The sequence below is a fragment of the Mixophyes fleayi genome, chromosome 6 (genome assembly GCF_038048845.1).
Source record: "Mixophyes fleayi isolate aMixFle1 chromosome 6, aMixFle1.hap1, whole genome shotgun sequence".
NCBI lineage: Eukaryota > Metazoa > Chordata > Amphibia > Anura > Limnodynastidae > Mixophyes > Mixophyes fleayi.
In genome coordinates this window covers 179,712,203-179,728,228 of record NC_134407.1, presented here as the reverse complement: position 1 = coordinate 179,728,228, position 16,026 = coordinate 179,712,203, and positions in this window count along the sequence as shown.

Below are 16,026 nucleotides of genomic sequence, written 5' to 3'. Positions count from 1 at the left end.
TGCTCACAAGTGGCTCTTTTCTGCTTTTCTGAGCATGCATGTGTCCGGTGTATTCTCAGTGAAAACCCAATTGGGATTTCACGGTGCATATGCCGAAGTAGTGTTGCATGCTCAGCAGAGACCCGCGTTCTGCTCTTCTGAGACCCTGCTCCCCTTAGGCTGCATAGTAGCTGTTCCCCCTGCAGTGATGGTAGTTCCGTCCACTGGTTATGCTAATGCTCTGGGTTTGGGGTAATTTTCCTTAAATTCACTTAAACATAAATTCTGCTGTAATCAATTGATTAAATTGACTTTAGAGCAAATAAGACCCCATGAGAAACAGCTGCAACTTGCCTTTTCTACACACATTCAGTATCATATTTTGAAAGACCACTGGATTTTTGTCCCTGGCAGTAAGGAAGGAATAAATCAGTGTATTTTGGTGCATGTGTGTTTTCCTTCCCTACTGTGGGAAAGAACATGATAAGTGATGACATTTTCCAGAGCCTCATCCAGGTGGCTTTTCAAGAAGTTTAATAACAAGAAGTGAAGCAACAACCGGATAAGATATTTGACTATGTGTGATGCCACATGGATGATTTATATATAAAAGTTCTGGTTTAAAAGTCCAACTGCAATATTGGCAAAATACAGGCACTAGATTGTACAAAATCATTGTAGGAATAGGAGAGGAGGTGTTGCCACTCAAACAAACACTATGGACTATTTACCAACACAGGTGAAAATTTGCAAAGAGCTGTAACCCACCGCAACCAATCATATACTTACTTTTATTAGTTTATCTTGCATTAGGATGCTCAAAGCTTATTGGTTGCTATGGGTTACTATCCTGTGTAATGTGTTAGGATTCCTAGTAACCTCAGCAAGCAGCCACGGAAGGATAATACAAATGTCTTTATTCCAGCAAAATATATAAACAGGGATTCAGTTCCAGGAACATGCAGGTTTTCATAAACAGGTATATAAGTTTTTACCCCAGTCCAGAAGGCACAAGGCTGTCCAGGAAAGTAGATAGAGTCCAGGGATATTGTGAAATAACATACAGCGGTGGTGAAGTCCAGGCAAAAAGGTCAGGGCTGGCGGCAAACAACAAATCCAGGAAACAGGCAGAGATCGAGGTCATAAGCAATACAGCAGAGTCCAGTACACGGTCCAAGGTCATACACAGCAAGATCAATCCAAAGGCAGAGAAGGGGAACTGAGCAGGAACAAACGGGAACACAAGCAGCAGCCAGGTAAACAAGGATGAACTGCTCAGAGCACAGCTTGAGGCAGGTACTTAAAGCAGTGCCACAGGTGCAGTTCCAATTAGGTCTCAGGTAAGGAGATTAACTCCTTCAGTCATGCAGAAGAGTCTAGGACAGAACAGCAGCACCTCTGGTGGAACAAGGTACTGCTGCCAAATACAAAACACAGGAAGAGTCGTAACATAATGTTAGTAAAATACTAAAATACAAAAGAAAAAATAATGTTATTCCATTTTCTGTGACTTTATAACAAAGTTGGTCTAATAGGAGATCTTCATCATGAACAGACATTGGACTGTCCATGCACATCTCTATTCCAAAAACTAGAAAGAGGGGCAGTGTTACTGGACCTCTCTTCAAATAGTTAAAATACTCTTCATTTTTTTTATCAAACAATAGTACAAACAAACTATAATCTATATGCAATATACTGTACTACGAATAACATTGCAACAAAACAGTCACTAACTCAAAGTCCTATTGAGTGCAGGGTAAGGTGAGCTGAGCCAGCTAAGACAGGGGACTGATACCCACTGTCTGCAGCTCAACATTTAATATGGTGGTTTCTCCCTGGGGAGAAGCCAGCCACCGGGAAACACCCCTGTGCGAGGACCAGCCCCTAAAAGCCCAGGCTAGCCAGACCAAGGTCCCCACAATGTCCATGCAAGTCCATTTAAAAAGAAAAACAAAACAGAAAAATGTTGATTTAAAAGAATAATGGCCATGGTGTGTCTAAGCAGAGCTGAAACCATGGGCCTCCTATTGCCCTGGACCCCAAACAGATACCCCAACAGCCCTTATTCATAATTAGAGATGCTCAGGCTCAGTTCCTCGAGAACCGAAAAACACCCAAACTTAGTGGATCCGAGTACGGATCCGGCTTGGTACTGTCACGCGCCCTCGGAATTGAAAACGAGGCAAAGCGTCATTGTGACGTCGTCGGATCTCGTGAGTTTTGAATTCCTTTTTAAGATCCAACATAGCGAGGGATGGCAGGGCGGACCTCCATTTATCTTTTCTGCCACTTCTGTGTGCCAGTGTGTCCTAGATGTGCTAGGAACTGCCGTGTGTTTGTGTCATTGCTCTGTCGCTTACCATCCAGACAGGTCGCTGCAGCTTTGGCCGAAAATGTATGAAAATAATATTGTGACCTGTGAGGTGGTCTAAATTGACTGCAAATGACTTGAAATTAGTGTTATTGAGGTTAATAATAATGTAGGAACAAAAAAAGAGCAAAATGATGTGATTTTAGCATATTTTAGGATCTTTTCTAAAAAAATCCAAAACCAAAACACACAAGGGTGGTTTTGCCAAAACTCGAAGCTAATCCAGATCCAAAACCAAAACCAGAACACGGGGGTCAGTGAGCATCTCTATTTATAATCCACCACTGCTCTGGTGATACCCTGTGAGTTGAGGTAATAATGCACGAAGCCTACCAGGGATAGGTATTATTGCGGTTTGCTCCTAGCCCTCTACAAATGAACCACATGGTGTGAAGGAGAGTGGGCAATGAAATACAGGGCACAGGGAAATTTGTGACTCAGTCATACACAGGCACAGCCAGGACTTTGTCCCAGTTGAGAAGTATGTCTCCCACTGTGCTGTTCTGTAATGTGGGGCAGCACGAAGATGGAACCGCAGACAATAAACAGTTGTGCACGCTGCTGTAAGGGTAGAATGTAGGGGGCCCACTCTTATATAGTATTTTATAGTATTTTTCAAAATCCTGTCAGTAAATTTGTCATACACTACAATATTATCAACACTTCTACCATTTATAAACTATTTCTCTTCATACTGAAAAAAACCCATATGAGATTCTGTGTAAATACAGAAAGTAAAATAATCTGCAGCAATAGCTGCCCTGATTCCCTAAATAAATGCGGTGTCTACTCACGGCGTCACATTACACAGCCAAGTGCAACATATACTAATGTGTAACAGATATGCAATGATGAGGTACTGTCCTGTCATTTTAAATAGCCAAGTTACAGGTTTCTAATTTAAGTGGCAGCATTAGCAAAGTTGGCAACATTTTGAAATGGTTTGTAGGAACACTTTGCTGCCCAGTCAATGCATCACATCACGTGATAGCCGGCAGGCCTTGGAGAACTACAACTTCCACCATCAGGTTTACTGAACTTGAGTATAATGCAGTTTCTTGAATTTTAAGTTCTTATCTTCAATAAGGTTTAACATAAATGGCCTAGGTAGTAAGATATTAAGAATAGCACCTAACGTGCAGAAAGATGCAATTGGTCAATTGTGAAAAATAGGGACATTTCCAGAGACAGAATTTTCCAAGGACCAGTTTTTAAAAACAGAGACTGTCCCTGGAAATTAGGGAGAGTTATCAACTACGTATTAGTATATTTGATTTTTTAAATAGAAGCATGTGCACTATTACAATTCTTTATTGAAAAAGAAATAAATATACCTGTTTTTCTTTCTGAAGGTATTTGAAGATATGTTGAAGTTATTAAATGATAATGTAAAACAAATTTATAACATTAATGAACATTTGTATATGTAAGTCTGAATAGTTGTTCATAATATATAGGGATATATATTATAGTATTGTATATAAAGAATGGATAAATTATACAAATCCACAGGTATATCACAATGTGGTCTGATGACTTTATGTGGGAGATTATTGGGCACCCCAATAGTAGCTTCACACAAATTCCTATATTTTGGGACAAAGCAAATAAAACCCATCCGATAGACAGTGATCATACACACCGACATCACACGCGTTATACACACTGATCGTACGCCAACATCAAACACCTGACACACACTGATCATACACTGAGATCACACGCCTGATACAAACTGATCATACGCTGACATCACACACCTGATGCACACTGATCATACGCTGACATCACACACCTGATACACACTGATCATACACCGAGATCACACACCTGATACACACTGATCATACACTGAGATCACACGCCTGATACACACTGATCATACGCTGACATCACACACCTGATGCACACTGATCATACGCTGACATCACACACCTGATACACACTGATCATACGCTGACATCACACGCCTGATACACACTGATCATACACTGAGATCACACGCCTGATACACACTGATCGTACACTGAGATCACACGCCTGATACACACTGATCATACACTGAGATCACACGCCTGATACAAACTGATCATACGCTGACATCACACACCTGATACACACTGATCATACGCTGACATCACACACCTGATACACACTGATCATACACCGAGATCACACACCTGATACACACTGATCATACACTGAGATCACACGCCTGATACACACTGATCATACGCTGACATCACACACCTGATGCACACTGATCATACGCTGACATCACACACCTGATACACACTGATCATACGCTGACATCACACGCCTGATACACACTGATCATACACTGAGATCACACGCCTGATACACACTGATCATACACTGAGATCACACGCCTGATACACACTGATCATACGCTGACATCACACACCTGATACACACTGATCATACGCTGACATCACACACCTGATACACACTGATCATACGCTGACATCACACACCTGATACACACTGATCATACACCGAGATCACACGCCTGATGCACACTGATCATACACCGAGATCACACGCCTGATACACACTGATCATACGCTGACATCACACACCTGATACACACTGATCATACGCTGACATCACACACCTGATACACACTGATCATACGCCAACATCACACACCTGACACACACTGATCGGATGCCAACATCATACACCTGATATACACTGGTCATACACCGACATCACAAACCTGACACACACTGATCGTACGCCAACATCACATACCTGATAAACACTGGTCATACGCAAACATCCCACACCTGATACACACTGATCATACGCTGACATCACACACCTGATACACACTGATCATACGCCAACATCACACACCTGACACACACTGATCGGATGCCAACATCATACACCTGATACACACTGGTCATACACCGACATCACAAACCTGACACAAACTGATCGTACGCCAACATCACATACCTGATAAACACTGGTCATACGCAAACATCCCACACCTGATACACACTGATAAACTTTACATGTATTGCGCACAATAACCCACAAAAACACTAATGATTTACTAATATCCACTCCAGAACACTGGCGTTTACATTTTTATTAGCACAGACACATTCCTGATATTCAGAGGGAACAGTAAGGATTTTTGACACCCTAAAAGGTTGTAGTCTACAAGGCTCATGGCCACTAGTAAGGTGGCTTTAAGTCTCCTAGCACTAACACTTAGTAAGAAATGTTACTTAAGGTATCCTCCCCCTAGCCGTTCTTAGTAGCTGCTATGTGCAGCCGCCTTTCCTTGAGGCTCCTCAGTTCCTCTCATAGCTGTGGCCTAAAACAGGGGGAAGTTGAGCAGGTAGACCAATCACAAGCTGCAATCTAGATGTTGCGGCTTGTCATTGGTCCTCCTGCTTCAATCACCTTTGCTGCCATTTAATGAACTAGATAGATTTGCTGTTCTGTATTACATAATAGGCATACCCATGGGAAAACAGCTGCGTGTAGCAGTCGCTGAGACTCTGACTAGGACTTAGGGCATTTTAATAAAAATATAATATATTTATATATTTTTCCTAGGTCGTAGTGCAGCTTTAAATGGGTGTAGTCTGCGCAGACCGTGGCTTAGCCTGTGTGTCGATTTTGAAACGCTACCTAATTTTGGCATGTTGGTAGCTATGCACATGGCAAACCTTCATCTAAGCATATTAAAACCATTTTTTCTTTTGTTTTGTGTTGTGTGAAGGAACATGAATGTGAAAATACTGTCTGTTTTTATGTTCTATCTTGGGGTAAATGCATTTCTGTGGGAGAGGGTCAGTTTGTTTACACACAGCAGTCAGCCATGAGTGGTCCTTGGTGGTTCCTTCTGCTCCCTCTCTCCTCCACTTTAATCAAATGTCTGATTTGACAAGTAACGTACTTATGTCTGCATTATGGAAGATGAGTTATTCAGATGGGGAAGATGTTTATCACACATATAAGTGAAGGTCTTCTCTAGAAAGAACAATAGTAGAGCTTTAAGTAAACTTTAACTGTTGTTTGTAGCAGGCATGGTTGCAGGGCCATCTTTTCCATTGGGCACGATGGGCAGCTGCCCGGGGGCCCCACGGGCAAGGGGGCCCCATAGGCACGACTCTTAATGAGAATAAATAATCTTGCAAAAGAAAAAAACCTGCAAAAAAACCTACAAGGGTCACTGAGCAAGTACATCTATCTGTCTCTATATATCTGTATCTGTATACATCTATATATCTATATCTAGGGGCCCTGGTGCACTGCTTTGCCCGGGGGGCCATAATGTTGTTAAGATGGGCCTGCATGTTTGTGCACATTTTATATAAAATATTTCTTTATAGCTCCTGTAGACAAATCATAACATAAAACTTAAAAAAATGAGGTGGGCGAGCTATGCCTATGCCCCATCCCAAACTCTTCCCTATGTGATGGGACACATAGGGAGAAGATTGGGATGGAGCAGTTTGGTGTATCAGAACGAGGTTTGGACTGAACCGGGAACTGTAGCAAGGCCGGGAAATGCCATACAAGGAGCTAGTGGAACCAATCGTTTTGAACTATAGGAAATGCTGCTATATAGACAGCAGCAGAAGCTAGTCCAAACTGCGAGAGTAGATAGTAGAGAGTAGCCCAGTTTGTCAACTGTTCAATTCTTGTTGGATAGTTTTGGGGCATTGTCCCGCATGACTTGCCCCTATTGCAGGAACAGTGGGAGTGCGAGGTATGTTGCACTTTACCTTGCTCTGCTCCTGAAGGGGGGCCCTGTGCACCCAACCCATGCCTGACACTTGATAGGGGAGCAGCTAGAATTCAGATTAGGCAGACCAGTATTATGCAACTTCTTGCCCTCCAGTTGTCATGCAACTACAAGCTCCAGCATGCCTGGTATGCTGGACTTGTAGTTCCACAAGTGTTGTATTATGCTGGGGGCAAGAGAAAAGTTCTCTTTAGGAATATGATGATGTCTGAATTTGAGCAAGGGAGCAACACAAAAGTAATTTATGTTATGTTTATCTGTTACACTGTGTCTGTGGATTGCATTAGGGCAGTAAGGGACTGCTTTTATGCTTATTTGGGGAGACGTACAATCAGTGTGCTCAGTGATATAGATCTGGAGGACTGTCTATATACTGTATATGTGTCATAATGTTGAAGACGAGAAGAAAGAGCGATAAATAACGTTGGGGCATATGCACTGTAAATAGAGTGCTATGGTGGAAAGGTGCAGGGGGATGCCATGCATTTTGTCATGGATACATCTGAGCGGGAGTGTGGACCCCAAATCAGTATATTACCTAGGACCCTATGAGGTCTTAATCTGACTCTGATTGTGTTTGCAATTTAAAGGGGTTGTCTACTTTTGAAGAAATGAACTTGCATTAGATCTCTGTCTTGAAGTCTCTCTCAAGCTCTACAATACAGCTGGATTGAAGATTGAAGATTGTATTGAACAGTGTGTATTTGGCTTGTTTCAGCACACCGATTCAGGTATATGCTGGATAGAGGGATGGGTTTTACTTAAAAGGGGTTATCCAAAGGTGGACAACCTCTTTAATCAATTGATGTTTCTAAACAGCCTTTACATCAATTAATAGCAATAGCGAGATAAATGGGAAGTTTGCGAGCAGAGCATTTTGTACTGGGTAGAAAGGGTGATGATGGAGAGTCTGGTAAAACACCTTCTGGTACTGTAAGAGTTAAAATCGGATAGGCAACTGTACCTCCAGGCACAGTAATGACATACGCTAATCATTCTGAGACTTTTTGTAATAACAGACTTTTGACACAGGAAGGGAGGCCTTATACCCAAAGAGAATATCGAGTGTTGTTTTAAAAATGAAATTGCTTGATGTCACCTGACATTTTATGAGAGGGGAAAAAACACATTACATGCTGTGTACGAGAGCACATCTGTAAGCGTTTAGGCTCGCTGGCTCTCGCTTCTCTGTGGAATGGATGTGGTTAATTACAGGAGGATATTTTGCAGCTTTCTGCCAGCAGATTTCAATGAGTGCACTATGGAGGATTTTGCTAAAATTGTACCCTGAGCTGAACTGCTTCCAAAGACAATACGAGTGTTAAGTAACAGAGTGATCGCTTCCGTTTGCACGAAAGCTGCACAACTCTTGTTCTCTGTACTAACAGCTGTGAAATGTCTGCCATTTCGATGAAACATTATTTGATAGGCGGAGGTGTTTTCCATTGGACGGCAACTGTGAAATCTGTCAGGTTTAATCCCCCCGGAGATTAAACAGAAGATTTTGTTGTAAACTAAAAAAGAGAAATCCAATTGATTCTGCTCATAAAAATGCCCAATAAATATTTAAGCATTTTAACTCTCTAATTGAAACTTATAGGCTTCAAATGTATGAAATGTGTGATGCTCCAGCACCATAAATAAATAGTTGAATAGTTTCACAAACTCTTTAACAACCCAAAAACAATTAGTTTTACATTCATTGTCGCCATCTAGTGGAGACAGGTGAGAAATCCATCCGGGCCTCATGTAGAGTTGGACGTAGTTAATTTTCTGTTGCAAAAAAACAAACATGTTTCCATATTGTGCATTTGCACCAAACATGCGTATGCCTACGTCTGTATGCAGATTTGGCTATATTTTACACTTACGACTCCTTATGCTTAGAGAGGCGGAATGGTAGAGGGAATGGCCGGGCAAGCATAGGCCAAATACAAGAAGGGCTTGGTAACGATATTGTGTCCATTTGCAGAGTGGATATGGACATGCCACCCTCCACACAGCAAGGAACACACCTAATCTAAGCCCTCTTCTGTGCTTTGTAAGGAACACTCTCACTCTACCCAACTCTTCCCATAGGCCGCTGCAAAGGTCTACTCACTACATCTCTGCAGGTGTGTCTTCCTCTTTCAATATAATTTTGATTTTTTTAATGAAAAAAGTAAAATGATATATATATTTCCTAAAAGAGCGATGGATCCCCGGACTCTGCAGGATGACTGAGCTCTCTCGCAGGCGTGGAGTCTAACGAGTACGTGGTATTCACCAGAGACCCCCGCAAGGGAGTATGGGTTTAGCGGCACCTATCCAGCAGGTCGCGGTCCTGTGAGAGAGTGAATGCAGCAGAGAGTTGAGGAGGAGCCAAACAGAGGCAGGAGGCTGAGAGTGGCATAGTACAGAGGGCAGCATAGAGAGAGGACAGTCACTGGGTAGCGGGTTCAATGCTGGGAGAGAACCGACTGATACCGCATAGGTGGTTGCAAGGAAGACACAGTAACAGCGGCAGCTCAGAGAGTCAGCAGATGGAGAGAATCGATACAGGTAACTCAAATGATGGTAGAGGAGTCACTGGAACAGCGGGTTCAATGCTGGAGTAGAGAGGCTGATACCACGTAAGTAACTTGGGACGGCTGCAGAGAGGTCATAGGAACAGTGGTAGCTCAGAGAGGCAGCAGATGGAGAGAACCGAGGCTGACACGATATAGGTAATTCAGGTGATGGTAGAGGAGTCACTGGAACAGCGGGTTCAATGCTGAGGTAGAGAGGCTGATACCACGTAAGTAACTTGGGACAGCTGCAGAGAAGTCACAGGAACAGTGGTAGCTCAGAGAGGCAGCAGATGGAGAGAACCGAGGCTGACACGATACAGGTAACTCATGTGATGGTAGAGGAGTCACTGGAACAGCGGGTTCAATGCTGGAGTAGAGCGGCTGATACCACGTAAGTAACTTGGGACGGCTGCAGAGAAGTCACAGGAACAGTGGTAGCTCAGAGAGGCAGCAGATGGAGAGAACCGAGGCTGACACGATATAGGTAACTCAGATGATGGTAGAGGAGTCACTGGAACAGCGGGTTCAATGCTGGAGTAGAGCGGCTGATACCACGTAAGTAACTTGGGACGGCTGCAGAGAAGTCACAGGAACAGTGGTAGCTCAGAGAGGCAGCAGATGGAGAGAACTGAGGCTGACACGATATAGGTAACTCAGATGATGGTAGAGGAGTCACTGGAACAGCAGGTTCAATGCTGGAGTAGAGCGGCCGATACCACAATGAAAACAGGAGTCAGATCCTAGAGCACAGGAAGTGAGATGAAGAACAGACAATAGACAGGTGTACCTGGGAGGTTTAAATAGCGAGCCATGATCCTGCGAGCAATGAGGGAAGAGAGGAGTCTCCAATAGGTGAAGTGCGGTACTGCACATGCGCAGAGCAAACTGTCCACGATACATGCGAGCAACAGATGCCTACATCACTGTTTATGAGAAGAGGGTAACGGTACAGATGCCCGCAAGCGGGACCAAGGCGTGACAGGTACATCATTCTGATAATTACCTTTCTGACAAGAGTTATAGTGACAGTAATATGTCACTTAAAAGTACAAACCATTATTTACATAAGGTTTGTACTTTAGACAGCTACCGGGTCCTTACATTACCCCCTTAATAATACTGCCAATGTGAATGTCGACATTTTAAGTGACGAGAATAAGACCGACGACATTTTATGGTGTCGCACTTTATACCACTGGTGTCAGAAATATTGTATATCAGTTTTTAGGTAAGTCTGCGTTTCCTAAAAGTCGTTATAGCAATCGCCATATTACTGTCGCTATAACTCCTGTCTGAAAGGTAGTCATCGGAAGTATGACTAGCAACGCCACAGTCATATCCAGTCTGTCTTCACTGTACATTCCTCGTGTGCATCATCTGTGGATGAGAAAAAGGCAAAATATACGTGTGGAAAAAAAACCATTTGCAACAAATTAAACATGTCGTAAATACAGAGTTCGTCCTTTATTGTTGACAAGTGTGGTTTGGACACAGGTTTACTCTCTTTGTATTTTAACAGTATGGACCTGATTCAAGTCCAGGGGGTAAATGTATCAAGCTGAGAGTTTGCCGGCCGGTTTGAAAAACCAATCAGATTCTAGCTATCATTTATTTAGTACATTCTACAAAATGATATCTAGAATCTGATTGGTTGCTATAGGCAACATCTCCACTTTTCAAACCCGCCGGAAAGCTCTCAGCTTGATACATTTACCCCCAGATGTACATCTATTTGAATAGTGTATCTTGTGTGATTCCACACTGTGAATGCCCAGGATAATGTTTGCTATCATTGAACATTGAGTCTTTATAGCTGTCATACCAGTGCTTTTCTTGAGACTAATGTGCTATATATATAGGCTTGCTGAGTGTGTCACATTATTTTAACTAATCAATTTTTATGGAATAAATATGCTGTTTTGTAGATTTACCAGCGTTGCCACTTGGTTTTTTGTTCATTTTGAATTGTATAACAAGTTACAGTACTTGTTTTATGTGGAGGGCTACAGGTTTATCGCAACTTCTACATATCCTACTATAATAGATTATAATTTGGACAACTATTTTTCTTAACCAGCGCCTGGTGTTTTTCCCTATTTTTAGGAATAGGAAACATTTCTACGCAACAAATGTTTTGTCTATTTGTGATACATCTCTCCATATTCAATGCCTGGTTGCTAAATGACCAGAAAGCACCAATGATTCTTTTGCCTTCAGGCAATCAGGCATTTGGTGCAAATTAAGGAGACTCAAGGCCCCTTGGAGATGAGTGGCTATTAGGTACTTTCCGTTTTCACTTTTAAATTATTGCTTAATGTTAGCCCGCTTTCTTGCCTAAAGACATTTTTTTAATGTTATTTGGAAAAGGCATGTTTGGAACATTTTCGAAATAATGAAAAATCTCTTTGCATAATGCTGTATTTTCTTACATATCTGTTGAATAGTGTTAGATGTTTATAGCAGCATATAATGCAAAATGTTTGAATACCTTTTTACACAATTGTGTCCCTATACACACATTTTTTTTGTAACTTTTTGCCCCCTTTTATTTCAAAGGATACAAATTACCCTTGTCGGCTTTTGCTAGTCACTCCAGTTTCACATACACACATAGAGCAAGTTGTCGCATACAATTCCATACATACCCCAACCAGATTGTTTAGGGAAGGGATATTCAGGTTTTTAAAAGCCTGATTCTGTTGCTTTTGACCGTTCTGGAGGAGAACTTAATTATGCCCTGGATAATATTGCTATTTGGAGTGGGGTTCCGTGATGGACTTACAGATTCGTAGTACTCTGACTCAGGCAAGGCATATGTGATCAATAGTTACTTTTCATGTAAGTACCTTTTTGAATGAGTTAAAAATGTTATGCTTACAATAATTTAAGAAAAGAAAACAGATATTTTCAAACAATGTATTTTGTGATTTTAACAATGAAAATAGTGATACAAAAAGAAAAATAAAGGTAAGGCCAGACGTCATTTGGCTTTTTCTTATTGGTTTACTTCCTGGCTCAATGTTGGAAGTATCAGAGTGCAACTACCTCCGAGTCACCGGGTGGCTTCGATTTGGTCATCGTTTCATTGCCGTCACACGTAACTTCTAGCAAGACTCTTCATTTTCACAGTGCCCAGATGGTCCTTGTGCAATTTTTCCAGAACCCTGTTTTGTAGCATGGGTGGTATTACAACTCTGGAATCACACAGTTGAGTCTCTTCACAAACTGAATGTTGATCTCTCCTGGGCGAAAATTCATAATATTGGGCACTGCCAGGCTTAGAAAGGATCTTTCTTTGTTTCATTAATGATCATGTCATTGATTATAGACAGCTGTTCTACCAACATGTTGTGACAGACTTCCAGGGGGTCTGTATCAGTATTCTCGCCATACTGGGACAAGGTGGGACATTACAGTCCATCAACATTGCTGTACAGTTTCTTTTGAACTCCATGTTATTTGTGTGGGCACAAAGAAACAATGGGTGACATTTTTGCAATCAATAAAATCACTATATACTACAACTACACGTGGTTGGTGCCACTATGCGGTGGCTTGACTGGTCCCAGGAGTTTCGTCAAGAGGCTGAGACAAGATTTTGAAGTGTCAAAAAATGCCAATGCAAACTGCAACTCTTATGCTTTATATAGTGTCTGAAGAGGCATATATTAGCCTATTCTCTGACCATTTGTTGTATAGGTACGCTTATGCCGTTGGTACGGCCAACTATCATTATCAAACAGGATATGATAGGTAGTCCAGTATAAATGGTTATAAATAGCATATCTGCCATTTTAGATATAGGGGGGTATTCAATTGTTGCTTTTAACGCGCTAAAACAAAAAAAACCGAGCGCTCGAAAATTATTACAGTTTATACGGTAATATGCGCGTAAATACCGTTAATACGGTAGTTTACTCGCTGAATTTCATCTCGCAGCGAGATGAAATTTAGCGAGTAATTACCGTATTAACGCTAATATTTTTAGAGCGCTCGTTTTTATTTGTTTTAACGCGTTAAAAGCAACAATTGAATACCCCCCATAGTGTTGAAGGGAACTGTGGCTTATTTACCTACCTACATGTCCTGCGAGTCAATTGAGCAGAATATTGAATTCATTTGCTTACATGGGGTAAGTGAGCTGTCCGCAATGCGGAAAAAAAGCAGTCGATACGGCTACCATATATTTTTTTTGGAGTAAAATGGGCAGCAGGCACTCATTAGCGCAGCTTCAGCATCACTGAAGTGACATCAGCAGGAGACAGCCACAGTTCCACGCTTGAAGTCACTGAGCTCTTCAGAACGACCCATTTTGTATCACAAATGTTTGCAAATGGAGACTGCATGGCTAGGTGCTTGATTTTATACACCTCTGGCAACGGGTCTGATTGAAACACCTCAATTCAATAATTAACAGGTGTGGCCGAATACTTTTGTCCATATAGTGTATGTGTTTTTAAATTGAGAACTTACCAAGAGGTACCCCAAACACCTCAAAATGGCAATACAACACCAGCACTCCCCATCAGCTACTGATGCCAACATGCCTCTCAAACAATACAGAAGTGGAAGTTGCTCAATTTATAGGATGACCCAGGATAGGGCTATCCATGGATAGCTAGGAAGAGGTCAGCGATACACAGGATATGCAGCAGACGATGAACTCCAGCTATTACTACTTGGAGGTGGAACGGATAAGCGGAGGTCAGCTGTGCATGCAGGATAGGTAGCAGGCGTTGATCACAGTGATTACTACTGAGTGGAACAGGTGAGCAGAGATCAGCGGTATACAGGATATGCAGCAGACGGTGAACCACAGCTATTACCACTTGGAGGTGGAACGGATCAGCGGAGGTCAGCTGTGCATGCAGGATAGGTAGTGGGCATTGATCACAGCGATTACCACTAACGAGTGGAACAGGTAAGCAGAGATCAGCGGTACACAGGATATGCAGCAGACGGTGAACCACAGCTATTACCACTTGGAGGTGGAACGGATCAGCTGAGGTCAGCGGTGCATGCAGGATAGGTAGCGAGCGAGATCACAACAAGGAGAAGGGAGCTGCTTCAGCCAGGTGAAGACTCGAAGAACCAGCACCAAGTGTGCTGCAGCAAATCACCTATTAACTGCTCCACTCGTTAGTGGTAAGATGAGGGGAGACGCCTTATAAAGGAGTACTGACCAATGACCAGATAGGCCAAGGTAACACAGGTGAGACAGTTGCACAGCCGCAGACTGCTGCTGACAGGACAGCATGCACAAAGGGGAGAATCAGTATGAGGGTAGACGTACCGATCCTCGAGTGGAGATACCAGGAGACCGATGTGTGACATGAGATTATCCAGAAAGCAACAAATACAGACAAAAATCCCCAAGGACACTGTTATAACCAGTAAAGGAGCTGCTATTTCAAACATCATCATATGCTTTCACACCAACTTGATGATGCGAAAGTGTCAAGTCAAACCCACCTCTTCTTTTCATAACTCATCTCTGCAGCAAGATATGAAAAGAAGGTAAGTATAGAAGATCTCCAACTTTTCAAACACAAATTAAAACACAAATATATGTGTGTCTGTTTATTATAGCATATGCCACACTTACCATGGCAACTTTATGCCCTGCTTGTTTTGCAGCACTTTGATTCAAGAATACCTGTTTCATGTACTTTGTATTGCTCCTATGCTTTATATTTATAACTGAACATGGTAACAAGGAATTATAGCATCTATAGGAGTGAAGGGCAACCTGACACACTTCAAAGGCTGCAATGTGCAGCTCTCTAACTTTCAAAAGAGCTGCATTACCATTAATTTCAGTAGCAAATTAAAACATTATATTTAATCAAAGAGAGATACCTATCTGTAATAACATATCAGCTGGCATTCTCTGCCTTTTGGCCAAAGTCAGGTGTTGATGCCCATGTATGCAGTGGGACTTAAGGGTGCCCCCAGTAGGCGGTGGGCCGTCACCTGGTCCTCTGGTCAATAGGTCAGCTGCCTGAAGTGCTACTTGCCACCAATGCTGTCTGAGTTGAGGGCGCCCGAAAATTCAGGGAGGACAGAAAGGCACCAGTGCAGAGTAAGGCACTTTTGCACCTTTACTTTTCAGGCAACACCATTTTTCCTTTGCCCCAGCCTTTTGGCCGGGTGCAAGGACAATTTTTATTTCCGTCCGAAAGGCTACTGCCTTATGACACTTATTTATTTAACACTTATCACTATAGCAATTTTTTTGATTGTTTTTCTGGTTTTTGAGGGGTTTGGGTGTAGACCCTTATAGGCAACCATCTCCCTAAATCATCTGAGGCTCCCTCCTACTGGGCGGAGCT